This window comes from Pseudophryne corroboree, chromosome 1, assembly GCF_028390025.1.
Source record: "Pseudophryne corroboree isolate aPseCor3 chromosome 1, aPseCor3.hap2, whole genome shotgun sequence".
Taxonomy (NCBI): Eukaryota; Metazoa; Chordata; class Amphibia; order Anura; family Myobatrachidae; genus Pseudophryne; species Pseudophryne corroboree.
Genome location: NC_086444.1, coordinates 218,398,668 through 218,413,858, shown reverse-complemented (window position 1 = coordinate 218,413,858; position 15,191 = coordinate 218,398,668). Strand labels below are relative to the sequence as shown.

The following is a 15,191-nucleotide window of genomic DNA, read 5'->3' as shown; positions in this document are numbered from 1 at the left end:
GGAACGACAAGCACTGAACTGATCGCACTGGAAGAGTAAGTCTCGAGCTACTCAGAAACTGCACAGAGAAGTCTTCTCGCAATATTGCAAATCTTTCGTTCGCAATTTTGATAAGCTAAGATTCACTCCCAGTAGGCGGCGGCTTAGCGTGTGCAAAGCTGCTAAAAGCAGCTTGCGAGCGAACAACTCGGAATGAGGGCCATTGGGCGGCATTCAATTCTTTCCGTCCGCTTCCATACCCGATCTGATTCTGCTGACGGGGTTGGTATCATCATTTCAGCTCACTATCCCCGTGGTAGCGAGGCACACAACCCTTTACGCAGCTAGACCTGATTACTATGTGCACGATATGCGCAATCATGGGGATCACTTTAGAAAGGTGATTGGGCCGTACTTCAGTTGCATTTCCCCTTTATTAAATCAGAACAATCCAGCACCAGTCAATATGTCACAAATCAGTACAAATTCATACATAGCATGTGTTTACAATAGTCATTGTTTTTTTTTTGATTGGTACTTTCAAAAGATGAGCGGAATGTGATGTTGAAGTTAAGTTCATATACCCCTATAGCACTGTTCAATGATTTCACTGGTCTCTACAGAAGAAAGACGACATCTGTTAGTTGCCTGTGTTCAATGGGGGTCATTCCGACCCGTTCGCAAGCAGCGTTTTTTTGCTGCTGTGCAAACGGGTGCGGAATGCACATGCGCGGAGGGCGCAGGGCACGTACGCGACGTTGCTCGGCGACAGGGGTCACCGGGTTTTGTCGCGGCTACCGACGGGAGCGGTCGCAGCAGCGACCGCTAAGAGGATTGACAGCAAGGAGGCGTGGATGGGCAGATCTGGATCGTTGGAGAGCGTTTTCGGGGAGTGGTGAGTGAAACGCAGGCGTGTCCAGGACAACGGAGGGCGGAGGAGTGACATCAAAGCCGGCCCCATCATCGTTGGATCCATCGCACATGTCCAGAGCTACTCTACTTCTGCTTGAAATTTTTTTAGCAGGGCTGCTCAAGCGATCGCAGCCCTGCTAAGCTAAAATACACTCCCCCATAGGCGTGGACTGTTGATCGCAGCAGCAGCTAAAAGTTGCTGGCTGCGATCAACTCGGAATGACCACCAATATCATTTCCTCTGTCAACTCTCCTATCATGAAGGGTAATGGAAGGATGCAAATCTTGTATGTACAACAGCAGTACAGTCTCAACTTCAGTTAGACATCAGGCATCTGTTAAAAAAGTAAGATTAATAAGATGACATATTTAACACTTGAACTAGTTTATGAAATAAGCCTTTTATATTAACCTAAATCAAAGTGCACAGGAATACTAGTAATAATATTGCTACAGTACAAGTTGTCATTTTATTTCCTACTTTACCATTTAGAATCATCTTGGTAATGTGTAACGGCACATGTAGTACTTATTTTTTCTTTAGTTTTCTTGTTATTGTTTGGTCTGTATTGCAAAGTCAATCAATATCACTTGATTTAAAAAAAACTAATTTTTTTGTAAGGAAAATAAAATAAGATTGATCATCCAAGTATAAATTTATCAAAATTCTATTAATTTTTGGCTTATGCATCAATGAAAGTGTTGAAAGTCCTTAATTTAGAATAAATTATCCAAGATTACGGAGGTTACAGTATTCAATTAGCCAAAATCACAGAAACTTTTCAAGGTAATCATGCAAAAACGTCTTTTCGCGGGTATGCACGCTTCCGTTTTTGCACTTGTTCAATGCCAAAATAGTGAGAACAGGATTTGTGTGAAAATTCATGCCGTAAAAAGTGGAGATGAAAAAAGTGTAGATCAGCCTGTACCCTGAAAAATGTCAAACTAACATATGATAACAGCATAGAAGTGCATTAGAGGTCATATTAAATAGATTTGTGGTATTTAAATTATTAACCAATTTTTTATCAGTAAAATAACAGACACTACTGTGTGGTATAATGTCAATAAGAGACACTACCATGCGGTGTAATGTGACTATGAGGCACTACTGTGTCACATCATTTGAATTGGAGGTATTATTGTGTGGTCACTCCTCCTTTCCTACAAGACCACAACCCTTTTCAGGGCACGCTGTCCTATTTATAATATGTGGGGCACCGATGCTTTTTCTGGCACAGGGCACCAAAATGTCTAGATACGGCTCTGGTCATGGGTGTGCCTGGACGGTGACAGGGAGGTGTCTTAGTGCACGTGCAGAGATGGTCCATCTTATGGGCATATTATAGGAGTGTCATGGGTATGTTGGTGATAGTGACTGAGTATATAGATGCTTGACTGCTCACATAGGAGGCCATACATGGATGGAGAAATTGCACCTGCCAATCGTTATTACTGCGTATGTGTCTATGCTGATAGTGGGCTTCTCAGTCCTTACAGACGGGATGCAGTCAATTTACCTACAATCAAAATCCAGACGGTCAATATACCGACAACCATTCACCGGCGGTCAAAATCCAGACAAGGTCAAAATCCTGACATTTAAATGTCGACAGGTCATAAAGTCGACATGAGTTTTTCATGATTCTTTCATTGAAACCGACTTGTTCATACTTTATCATCCCAGTGGACCTGGAGGGGGAATATAATAGTGTGCCGAGCGCAGCAGGACACCATGCCTGAAGCATGGCTAGCGCAATAAGCCATGCGAAGGGAAGCTGTACACTAATGTCCATGTCGACCTATGTCAACATACACACTAAACATACACACATACACACTAAAAGTGTCGACTTTTTGTCCTAACGACATTTTAAATGTCTGTATTTTGACCATGTTGGTATTTTAAATGTCGGTAATTTGACCTTGTCTGTATTTTGACCTTGTTGGGATTTTGAATGTAGGACAATTGTTGTCGGTATTTTGACTGTTGGGATTTTGATTGTAGGCATTTCATACTAAACCCTTTACAGACAGATGTACACAAGGGAAGGATTTTGTATTGATATTTGCATAAAGTTAAAGACATGTGACCACCAAAAGACCTACAGTAGCTGTGGAGGCTTCTATGTCCACCTCTGAATCAGCCCCTACATGTGCTGACAGATTTAGAGTTGGGAGGGGGTGGATCGTATCGAAGCTCTAAATTGCACTGAATAAATAGTTGTCCTGTTATTTTCCAAGATTGATGCAAAAGCAGGCAGTATCTTCCATGCATGTGTAACACCCACTTTTCTTGTCTGATGGTTCAGGTAAATCTAATCAGTCGGGGAAGGTGTGCTTCCTTTTCCTTCCCCGGCATAGAGGTGAAGGCAACTGACCCCAAATCCAAGCATCACACTTGTTTTAAATAAAACACTTTACTTATTAAATCAATACTTTAAAACATACAACGTAGGATCATATGCATATATCACCAAAGAGATAACAGCTTAGCTTTTTCTCCAGACCTTGACCCTTACACTTCGATAATGCATGTATTAAATGCTTAATTAACTTTTAAACACAGAATCAAATGAATGTATTTACATTTCATATTCAAACAGCACATTTCATGCACAAATGACAGCTCTAGGAACTTCTGATAGATTATTACAAAATGTCTTTCTTTATGAGTTCTAGGCTGTAGCCTGAGCCAGGCCTGCTCAATTTACTTAAAATTCTTATTTGTTGCAACTGAGGGTTACATTTTTAAACACTCTCGCTGTGGTGGTAGGCTTGCTTCTCTTTGTAACAATTATGCTAGATAGAAATCTTTGCCAGCGGACAGTCACTTTCTGGTGATTGCCATATCACAGAACAGTCTCAACTCTTTTCTTTACTAATAAACAGTCATATGGGGCTAGATGCATCAATGCTTGGAAAGTGATAAAATGGAGAGTGTAAAAGTTCCAGCCAATCAGGTCCTAACTGCCATGTCACAGACAGTGTTTGAAAAATGGCAGTTAGGAGCTGAATGGCTGATACTTTTCACACTCCATTTTATCACTTTCCAAGCGATGACGCATCTGGCCCATGGTGTCCAATACCTCCTAGTACTGTAGTATGTATATATTTGTTGAAAAGTAATACCAATAACTGACTCTTCTCTTGTGGCAGTGGCGATAATCTCTACGCTGCCTATAGCAATAAAATAAGATAGTCTGCATCTGTATGAACAATGGTGATTTCAATAGCCTTCTTTTTGATTACCAGTAGTCACAGTTCTTAGGAAGGTGTGTTAAATACTGATTTTGGCACCTGAAATATGGAGTCTTTGGAGTGGATTTATTCTCACTATGAAGGAACAGATACCTTCTGCCAATAATAAAAGCAGTGGGTCTTCCTACAGACCTGTAAGAGTATCCCAGCTGCTGCAGCTCATGTGATTGTAAAGTGTCTTAGTTTTACCTCACACATCACCAGCCCCGTGAACCATCTCTGGGTTTCCCAGCTGTCTGTCGATCACATAGACTGCTCCACTCCCAGCGTTATGCAGTCTGAGGGGATGATTTGGGGAAAATCCTGAAGTGCTGCTCTCTACCTCCAGGGACAGTTAGAGGACAGCTCCTCCTGGATGGTCAACGGCTCAGTTCTGCTCCCTCCCCCAGGACACCTTACCACCATAGAGGTCTCTCAGCCAGTCCTAACTCCTATTACAACAGTGGAGACCAGGGTCCTAGCCTAAGGTATGCTGCCGCACTCATTAGATTCTCCTCAAGCAGTTCCACTGCAGTCCTAGTCTCTGAGATGCAGCTCACACACAGCCATTGTCAATGGCACCTCAGCAGCACAGGTCAGTTCTCACAGCCGCCATCTCAGGGCTAACCACTGACCAAATGCCACTTCCAACTGTCACTAGCTGTACCACCTGATACTGGTCATGTGATGTATTTCTGACCTCTTGAGCAACTGCAGAGGCTGCTGGGAATATTGATCTGCATGTGTCATGACAGGCGCTATAGAGTAACACACAATGCATACCCTCCAACATGACCCATTCCACTAGGTACAAAATGCTCTGTTCCTGGCTTTTCTTGCCAGTGGCAGTTACAGAGACGGGGCTGTAGCACAGTCCAAAATTCAAACAGGGGAGCCACACCAACTGCCAGTGAGTCCTGGCCATCTCTGGAGCCACCACTGGAAGAAAGTCCAGGAACAGAGCATTTGTACCTAATGGAATGGTTCATGTTGGAGGGTATGACAATGTCAGACGTAATAACTTGCATAGCGGGGTTTTACACATGCAAAAATCAATTAGGTTTGCACCCTCTACATTGGTAGAAATTCCACTGTTAGATTTGTTTCTAAGTCTAACCAAATGTTGTTTAAGGTAGCTATATATTATTATGAATACATTACATGTAGTTTTCACAAAATACTTACATTTGCAAAAGTAACAAAATAAATGCAGTTTGCCCGATTAAATAATACATACCAAAATGTTATATCGTGCAGGCATTAATAATAAACAACACTGTGTAAAATTTCAGTTCAAATTATGTTTTATTTAAAATGTTCTTTATAAAGATATATTTTACTCTGGCGTATTTGCAAATGTAGATAGTTCTGGATATTTTACAGCTTATTTAAAAATAACCTCTACTTATGATTTAACAGAATAATGTTGATTGGGTCTTGCTGGTGTATCCTTTGCTTGCAGCACTACTGACATAACCAATATACAAAATACTCCAGTTTATAAAAAGTTATTATAATAAAATCAACTATATTGTATGACTTTAAGCATTTTCAGAATGAAAATATTACAACTAATTTTTTTATTTCAGACATAATTTTGAAAGTATCGCGGAATGAAGGCTTCGTGTGCATCTCTTCCCATTTATATCCATGTCAGAGTTGTATTGATTTTTCTGGCAGCTGCACACAGACAGAGGCATAGCATAAAACTATGTTGCCTGGAAGACCAGCACATTACAGCACCCCATCCAACCCAGTACAGACGTGTGCCTGTATAGCGCAGCCAGCTTGTGGGGCAATTTGAAGTAAAAAAAACAGCAGGGCCAAAATTGGCCTGAGCATGTAGTCCCTCAGGAGGAATGCAGTAGTAGAAGCTCTTAGTGTGTAAGCTACCATAAAGCGCCAGCACACCTCTAAAGGGGTGTGGCTCAAGTTGGGCTTTAAACATGGACGGCATTTAGGCAAAAACTTTACAACATCTGGAACTCGCCCACAGTGACTGTTAAATTTATCCTGGGGACAGCATACAACCAGGGCCAGCTCCAAGCCTACTAGCACCCTAAGCAAAAAATTTTGAAGCGCCCACCCAATGCTGCCTTACACATAATTGGTATCCTTACACATAAAACCCACAGTAGTGCTCCTTACACATAATGCCCACAGTATAGTGGCAGTTACATGTAATGCCCTCAGTATAGTGGCAGTTACACATAATGCTCCAAGTATAGTATCAGATACATGCAATGCCCCAGTATAGTGCCAGTTACACATAATGCCCCTTTGAAGTGCCAGTTACACATAATTCCCCAAGTATAGTATCAGATACAAGTAATCCTCCAAGTATAATGCCAGTTACATGCAATGCCCCAAGTACAGTATCAGATATATGTAATACCCCAGTAGTGCCAGGTACATGTAATGCCCCAGTATAGTGCCAGTTACATGTAATACCCCACTATAGTGCCAGTTACATGCAATGCCCTAGTATAGTGCCAGTTACACATAATTTCCCTAAGTATAGTATTATATACATCTAATGCCCTAGTATAGAGCCAGTTACACTTAATTTCACAGCAGTGCCAGTTACACGTAAATGCCCTCAGCAGTGCCAGTTACATGTAATGCCCTCAGCAGTGCCAGTATCACATAATGTCCCTGGCAGTGCCAGCTACACATATTTCACCAAGCACTGCTAGATACACATAATTCCATCAGCAGTGCCAGTTACACATAATGCCCCCTGCAGTGCCAGTTACATATAATGCCCCCTGCTGGGCCAGTTACACATAATGTCCCTTATAGTGCCAGTTACGTATAATGTTCCAAGCATTGCCAGTTAGACATTATGCCCTCTGCAGTGCCAGTTACACATAAAGCCCCCTGTAGTGCCAGTTACATATAATGCTTCCTGTAGTGGCAATTACACATTAATGCCCCCCTGTAGTTCCAGTTACACATAATGCTCCCTGTAGTACTAGTTAATATCCCCTATAGTACTCACCACTGCTGTGCTTATGAAGGTCTGCCACTGCTGCTGGCCTTCCCCTGCTGGGTGTCTGAGAGGAGGAGAGGGGAGAAAAGCCGGAAAGGCAGCGACCACATAAAATATGGCACCGGATCGTGAGCCAATCAAAGCTTGCAGTCTGGGAGTCAATCAGGAGCCATGCTGCCTGATTGGTTGACAGCTGGCACCACATTAAGAAATGGACAGGCACTCTTAATAGCCCTGCACAGCAGCTCCTATGGAACATGCCTGGAGCCGGCCCTGCATGCAACACTCACCCAAGGGTGTAGCTACCATAGGTGCTGGGAGTGCAGCTGCTATGGGGCCCAGAGCTGGGATTGGCACACCTTCACTGTCACAGTTACATGTGTTATATACATGCTTCAACATTGGGTGGTATATAGGGGCCCTCACAAATGTTGCCTCTGGGCCTGCGATATATCTCGGTATGCCCCTAGACCTGTTCATTGTAATATGGTATAAAATGAACTGGAGGGCATTATAATGTTATGTAATATGAACTGGGGGCACTGTAATGTGGCATAATATTAGCTGATGTCACTGTACTGTATGTCATAATGTGAATTGGGGGTGCTAGGTTGCATAATGTGTACTGGTACCCCTACAATGCACCATAACATGAACTAGGGCACTATTGGGGTTCATAAAATAAACTACAGATGTGTCCTATTGCTTTGTTTCTGCATTCTGCAGCATATACTAGAGGCACCGCGGTGCGTTTGCTTTGCGGCATGCCAAGATTAGTCACACCCGCTGGTGACCCCATTGACTGTAATGGATAGCGAGAGCGTGCATATGCACATGACCCGCTATGCCGCTAGAGGACACATCTGTGTTAGGGGATAACCCTGTGTTTTGTTGAGGTCATTTGCTTACCTCAATATCAGAAGAGTCAGAGGATAGGAAGTTTCTGACTGAAAAAGTCCTCTTTTTCTTTACATTAATATCCTCTGAGGAGTCAGAGGATGAAGTAGTAGAGTTATTTGCCCTTTTATGGGCTCTCTTCACTGTAGAACCGCCAGCCATGGAGGACAGTGAAAGTGTGTCTGTTGCTGAGACAGAGACACAGTCCTCCATGTCCGCTGACAGAAAAAATCTAATCAGAGGCTGGGGCGTGCGCCCACGTGACCATGCGCACGCACGTGACGTAACGTGCGCACGCCCCGGCCAGCCCCTGGAGATGTGGGAGGGAGTGAAAATTCTTTCACTCTCCTCTCCATCAGCGCTTTTCGGGAGGCTTGCTGCCTAGCCCACTTGCTGTTGCTAGGTGGCAAGCCTCCCGAAGAACAAAATGATAATATTAGCTGATGTCACTGTACTGTATGTCATAATGTGAATTGGGGGTACTAGGTTGCATAATGTGTACTGGTACCCCTACAAATGCACCATAACATGAACTAGGGCACTATTGGGGTTCATAAAATAAACTACAGATGCATCCTATTGCTTTGTTTCTGCATTCTGCAGCATATACTAGAGGCATCGCGGTGCGTTTGCTTTGTGGCATGCCAAGATTAGTCACACCTGCGTACCAAGCCCTTCTTGGCCAGTCTGGAGCAATGAGGATCGCTTGATCCCTTGTTCTCCTTATGAGCTTTATGATGGACTCCACACTTCTCCTGGATTCTGTGTTGGCAGACTATTGACGTAGCCACAGTCCTCGCCGTGCTGAGACCGACATGGAAGAAAATACTGCAGCCATGGAACCCAGATCTTTCATGGATTCCACCAGAAATCCCGCTGAATCCTGAATGTTGCGCAAAAATAAGCCAACATCATCCTTATCCATAGTATCCAAATCTTCAAGTAAGGTGCCAGACCACTTTACTATAACTTTGGCAATCCAAGCACTGTGGGACACGGTATAGCCCCTGAAGCCGTGTACATGGATTTGAGCGTATTATCAATCTTATGATCAGCCGCCTCCTTCAAGGCGGTAGATCCCGGAACAGGCAACACCACCTTTTTTGAAAGTCTGGATACTGACGCGTCAACAATAGGTGGGTTTTTCAATTTTTTCCTATCAACAGGGAAAGGAAATGCCACCTGAACCCTCTTAGGGATCTGGAATTTTTTCTCAGGGTTTTCCCAAGCCTTTTCAAAAATAGCATTTCATTCTTTTGACGCAGGGAAGGTTAGCAAGGCTTTCTTATTCTCAGTGACGTAAGCCTCCTCAACCTGCTCAGGTGGTGTGTCATTAATATTCAACACATCCCTAATAGCCTCTATCATTAACTGCACCCCTTTAGCAAGAGATGCTGTCCCCCGTACCCCATCATCACCGTCAGAATCTGTATCGATGTCATCCTGCATAATTTGTGCTAAAGGACGCTTATGGGAGTGCATAGCGGGGGGACCTGAGGTACCAGAACTGGGCCAGACTGCCATATTCTGCAGCACCTGGGTAGCAGATTAATTTTGTGCAACCCTCTGTGAAATCTGAGAAATCATATTTTTGATAGAGGATAACCATTCCAGATCCCTTGCTGGAATCTGTGCTAAATCAGTGCAATCCTGATTACATGGAATGGGATCATCTTGAGAGGACAAATCCTCTGCAGCATATGACACAGAGTCCCTGGACATTGCTATTGGTGACCACAAACACTCCACGCACACACAGGGGATACACACAGAGTTTCTCCCCAAGAATGGCAAGAGAGACACAGAGATTGGAGCCAACCCACACACAGCGCTTTTATACATATAAGGGAGACCCCTTATGAGTGCTGACTGTGTACCTTAATAGGTTACACAGCCGTTTTGCAGCCTCCCCCTCCCCCTTCTACATTCTACAACCCCTTGGTACCGTGAGATAGCTGGAGATTGCTGTGGAGGGACTTGCTTCTTTCCTGGACAGCGCTGTGCAGGCAGGAAAAGGGCACTGAACGCTGCTGGGTCCACTCTGAGGAGAAGCTCCACCCCCAAAATGGTGCTGTCTTCCCGCTCTTCATAGGATTATACTGGCCTGAGTGTCACGATCCGGGTATCTGGACGCCATTTCTTACCCATCAGATGCCTCCTAAGGCTGGCTCAGCGCTCCAGGACCGGATCCCATCTGTTATCCTAATGTTCACATTCCTGCATCCTCTCCTGTCTCTCTGAGACGCTGTCACAGTAACGCCTTATTACATCTGGCATGGCGTCTCCCGCGGCCTCCGCCGCCGTCCCTGAGCTTCTGCATGCAGAGTGTCAGAGTGGCGATTACGTCAGCCGCGGCCTCCGCTGTGTCCGCGTAGTTGGATGTGCACTTGTCAGCCTGGCGTCTCCTGTCTCCAGTGGCCGGCGCCGCCATTACTGTTTTCATTACCACATGGATTACAAACCAAACTTCCCTCCAAGTGTCTGCATGGGCGCAGCCATCTTGGATTCTGTCAGCTGATCATTTCCTCCAATCTGTTGTCAGTATTGTTAATCTGCATAATTGCCTAGCCAATCCCTTCCTTGCTGCAGGTATAAATACACTGCCTGAGCAAGGAAGGCGTCAGTGCTCTGGTTGTCAAACCTAGTTCCTGTTTGTCTCTCTCCTGTGATTGTCTTCCAGGTTCCAGCTCCTGTCTCAAGACTTCCACCATAGAGACCCGCACCAGCATTCCACCTGCGGTGTAGCCTGACTCTCCAATCCATTGTGGATTCATCTGTTTCCAGCTACAACATTACCTGCTTCCAGCTCAGCTTCCAGCAGAGTACAGCTTCCCTTAAAGGGCCGGTGTCCTTTCTACACTTTACCACTCTCCACCGGTATTATTATTTCTCCGCTCTCAAGTTCTACATTTCAGTTCATATTTCATCGCTCCCAAGTTCATTTATTATTTAACTGGTTCCAGCCAGTATCCACTCCGTGCTAACAACAGTCTGGTTCCAGCCAGTATCCACAGCAGCTGTTTTACCTTCAGCAACCCAGCTTTTCCTGGAACACCAGCTGGCACAATCCTGGGTTATCTCCATTGCTACAGTCGGGCCTGGTAAGGACTTTCCATCTAGAAGATCATAAGAACTATCTCACACTACCAGTGCCCTGTGGCTCCTGCCATCCTGTAGTACCCAGGAACTGTATTTATTATTTGCTGACTTTTACGTTTTCTTTTACTGCTGCTGTGTTGCGGAGTTGTCATAATAAACATCATTGACTTTTATCCAAGTTGTCGTGGTCACGCCTTCGGGCAGTTATTATTCATGTTACTTACATGTCCAGGGGTCTGATACAACCTCCCAGGTTCCGGTACATCTCAGCCCCTACAACTGAGGCTGCCTCCCGTCAGCTCAGGCCCTCAGTTGTGACACTGAGGATTTATGCTGGCTGAGGTCCGGGGACCCCAGCAGGCTGAGTGCCCAGTGTAGGGTGCAGGCGCTGGCTCAAGGCGCCCCTCACAGCACCGCACAACGTACCGCTGAGCCTCCTGGAGCATAGTTAATACTGCGCTCCTACCCTGATGCCACCATCTTCACACCGGTCCCCCACTTGCTCCCCTGTGGCGGGGAATGATCTATCCCCTCTGGAGCTCAGTGTCCAGTCAGCGGAGACAGTGGCTCAGACCCCGCAGGGCTTACACTGCTCCCCCCAGGGCCGGTGCTAGGGTGTTCGGCGCCCCTCTGCAAACTATAAATTTGCGCCCTCCCATATTCAACAAAGGGGGCACATGCTGGGAAAAGAATTGTGGTCTCACAAGTAAGGGACATGGCCACACAATAGTACCACCATTTACAATTACACAACACAGTAGCACAATCTTATTCATCTTATACGTAATGTCCCACCCGTAGTAGTAGCGTCCTTATATGTAATGCACCCCAGTGGTAGTAGCATCCTTATACATAATGCACCCACAGTAGTAGTAGCGTCCTTATACTAAGTGCACCCCCAGTAGTAGAAGCGTCCTTATACCTAATGCCCCCCCAGTAGTAGTAGCAGCAGCGTCCTAATACGTAGTGCACCCCCAGTAGCAGAAGCGTCCTTATAAGTAATTCCCCCCTAGTAGAAGTAGCGTCCTTATACGTAATGCCCCCCCAGTAGTAGTAGTGTCCTTATACGTAATGCCCCAAGTAGTAGTAGCTTCCTTATACATAATGCCCACCCAGTAATAGTAACGTCCTTATACATAATGCCGCCACCATTAGTGGTAGCATCCTTATATATAATGCCCACCGGTAGTAGTAGCGTCCTTATATGTAATGCCCCCTCTCAGTAGTAGTAGCATCGTTATACGTAATGCCCTTCCAGCAGTAGTAGGTCCTTATACATAATACCCCCCCAGCAATAGTAGCGTAATTACATGTAATGCCCCCCCCCAGTAGTAGTAGCGTCCTTACATGTAATGGCCCACCCAGTAGTAGCGTCCTTATACATAATGCCCCCCCAGTAGTAGCGTCCTTATACGTGATGCCCCCTCCCCCAGTAGTAGTGTCCTTATACGTAATGCCCCCCAGTAGTAGTAGCGTACTTACATGTAATGCCCTCCCAGTAGTAGCATCGTTATACGTAATGCCCCCCCTGTAGTAGTAGCGTCCTTACATGTAATGGCCCCCCCAGTAGTAGTAGCGTCCGCGCACACACACACACACACAAACATTTCTCACTCACCCTCCACTTACCTAAGTACCTAAGTCTGGCTGTCCCTCTCTCTACAGCAGCCTGGTCCATTTAGCTCCACCCCCTTCTGTCCAGTGTAGCTCCGCCCCCTCCTCTGATCCTACACAGCCACTGTCACAGCTGATTGTGGGGAGGGTGGGGGTTTTCATGCTGCCAGCGCTGCTACCTGTCATACAGTGACAGGCACAGCAGCTGGCAGCAGCAGCAGGGGGGGACAGGACGGCGCCGCAGGGAAGGGATGCAGAGTAGGGAGATCGCCTCTCCGTCCCAGCGCCTCCCTGCACTGCATCCCTTCGATGAGTGGGTAGCGCCGGGCCTGGCTCCCCCCCTAAGTCCCTCGCTGCAGGGAGGCTGTTGCCAGCAGCCTCCCTGTAAAATAAACTCTGAAAAATAACTTTTACTAAGGAAACGCTGGAGAGCTCCCCTAGCTGTGACCGGCTCCTCCAGGCACATTTTCTAAACTGAGTCTGGTTGGAGGGGCATAGAGGGAGGAGCCAGCCCACACTCTAAAACTCTTAAAGTGCCAATGGCTCCTGGTGGCCCCCTCTATACCCCATGGTACTAATGTGGACCCCAGCATCCTCTAGGACGTAAGAGAAAAGTTATTCAAGTGCAAAGATATGTCTTTGCATACAAAGATACAACTCGTTCAAGCTATGGTTTTTCCAGTGACATTTTATGGTCGTAAAAGCTGGACAGTCAAAAAGCATGATAGGAAGATTATTGATGCTTTTGAATTATGGAGACGAATATTACGTATACCATGGACTGCCCAAAGAACAAATTAATCTGTAATAGATGAGATAAAACCTAAGCTCTCCCTAGAAGTACAAATTATAAAACTGCGCCTTTCCTACTTTGGCCACCTCATGCGAAGAAAAGAATCTGTGGAGAAATACACTATGCTTGGAAAAGTTGAAGGCAAACGAAAAAGGGGAACACCAGCAGCGAGAGGTCTTGACAAATCACAACTATGGAAACCACACTATGGGGGTAATTCTGAGTTGATCGCAGCAGGAATTTAGGGGTTAATTACAAGTTGATTGCAGCAGGATTTTTGATAGCAATTGGGCAAAACCATGTGCACTGCAGGGGAGGCAGATATAACATGTGCAGAGAGAGTTAGATTTGGGTGGGTTATTTTGTTTCTGTGCAGGGTAAATAATGGCTGCTTTATTTTTACACTGTAATTTAGATTGCAGATTGAACACACCACACCCATATCTAAAGGCCAGTACTCACTGGCCGATGCGGGAGAGATGTGTGCTGAGCGAACCGCTCAGCACACATCTCTTCCGCCGCTCAGCACAGCGCGATGTGTGCTGAGCATGCGGGGGGAGACGGGGTGGGGGTGCTCATTTCACCCAGCGGGTGAAATGAGTGACCCGCTAGAATGGCCTGTCTAGCACCAGCGATAGCGATGCGCGGGGCTGTGCATCGCTATCGCTGTAGGGGGTACACACGGAGCGAACAGGCTTAAAATCTAAGCAATCTAGTCAGATTGCTTAGATTTTAAGCAGCGATCACTCCGTGAGTACCCCCCTTAACTCTCTCTGCACATGTTATATCTGCCTCCCCTGCAGTGCACATGGTTTTGCCCAACTGCTAACAAAGTTCCTGTTGCGATCAACTCAGAATTACCCCCTATAAACATTGAGCCGCTTGATAGAAGAACAAAATTTGATTAGGACAGCTATCCATTAGGTCGCCATAAGTCACAGCACAACAGGTTTCATATGATTATCACATACATTATTGCGCCCCTCTGTTTGTTTACTATGCTTACTTTATAGCCTTGATTAGAGCTGCTGAACATATCCTAATGCAGGTCTTAAGTTTTTTTTTATCCATTTTATAAGATTGGGCTAAAAGAGATTGCAATAACACCAATAATATCAAAAAGGGAGCGCATATAGCGTTAACAATTTAAATATTTTTATTACACATATAAATATACAAAGTATGTAAAAACAATCAAGATATAGACATTACCACTATTGGAGATGTTAATCCATATATAGGCCCTCATTCCGAGTAGTTCGCTCGGTAATTTTCTTCGCATCGCAGCGTTTTTCTGCTTAGTACGCATGCGCAATGTTCGCACTGCGACTGCGCCAAGTAATTTTGCTATGAAGATAGTTTTTTTACTCACGGCTTTTTCTTCGCTCCGGCGAACGTAATGTGATTGACAGGAAATGGGTGTTACTGGGCGGAAACACGGCGTTTTATGGGCGTGTGGATGAAAACGCTACCGTTTCCGGGAAAAACGCAGGAGTGGCTGGAGAAACGGAGGAGTGTCTGGGCGAACGCTGGGTGTGTTTGTGACGTCAAACCAGGAACGACAAGCACTGAACTGATCGCAGATGCCGAGTAAGTCTGAAGCTACTCTGAAACTGCTAAGTAGTTTGTAATCGCAATATTGCGAATACATCGTTCGCAATTTTA

At 45.3% G+C, this 15,191-nt stretch overlaps 1 long non-coding RNA gene across 1 annotated transcript in view; it reads right to left on the bottom strand.

Moving 5' to 3' along the window:
* Positions 1 to 371: 371 nt before the first annotated feature.
* The window catches only part of LOC135052610 (uncharacterized), a 79,939-nt gene continuing 65,119 nt past the window's right edge, over positions 372 to 15,191 (bottom strand). The window contains exon 4 of the long non-coding RNA XR_010242233.1: positions 372 to 1,226. This is a non-coding gene — a long non-coding RNA (uncharacterized LOC135052610). The remainder of the gene's footprint in view (positions 1,227 to 15,191) is intronic.